The sequence below is a fragment of the Penaeus chinensis genome, chromosome 38, assembly GCF_019202785.1.
Source record: "Penaeus chinensis breed Huanghai No. 1 chromosome 38, ASM1920278v2, whole genome shotgun sequence".
NCBI classification, from domain to species: Eukaryota; Metazoa; Arthropoda; class Malacostraca; order Decapoda; family Penaeidae; genus Penaeus; species Penaeus chinensis.
This window is the reverse complement of record NC_061856.1, coordinates 22292039-22292852: the sequence shown is the minus strand read 5'-3', so window position 1 is coordinate 22292852 and position 814 is coordinate 22292039.

Below are 814 nucleotides of genomic sequence, written 5' to 3'. Positions count from 1 at the left end.
GAGAATATGGTACCACCATGTGGTATCATACGCTTTTTCTAAGTCATAGAATATGGCCAATATGGAGTCATGGCGTAATGCAGATGTAATATATGCCTTGAAATGAGCAAGGGGGTCAGCTTTACTTTGGGCATGGCGAAAACCAAACAGGGAAGGAGAGATTCAAGATACCACATTAAAGGGAAGTTAACCAATCGTTCTAGCAGTTTGCACAAGCAGCTAGTTAGAGTGATGGGGCGGTAATCTTGAGGAGGGTACCTGATTTATTTGATTTCAAGAAGGGGAGGATAAGAGCTCGGCAATGGGAAGGAAAATTTCCTGTCGACCATATTTGTTGAAAATAGATAATGGGAAGGATAGAGAGGAAGAGAGAAGGTGTCAGAGCATATGGTACTGAATATCATCAGGGCCTTCATGGGTGTTACAGCACAACTGTATGGCACTGTTAAGTTCAGAAGAAGAAAAGGGAGCATTATAGGACTCAGCAGAGGACAGGGTAAAGATGATGTTGGCATGTTCTCTAATGGTCTTAATGGAAGAGAGGTGTGGAGAAAGTCGAGAGCCACTACTTACCAGCTGAAATAGATGTAGATTTAACTGAGGAAACATTATTTCACTAGCTATTGTTTTAATGTTGCAGATTGTACGACGAAGACAGGTGGATACTCTTTTAAAGGAGATGAGGGCTGATAGCTGATTAGGGGTGTCTCGTTTGTAGTAATTACTATTCCAGGCTGCGTGTTTTAAGCAGATTTCAACTATGGAATAAAGTTGGAGGTATAAGGTCTTGAGGTTTGGGGAATGGCTGTATTGG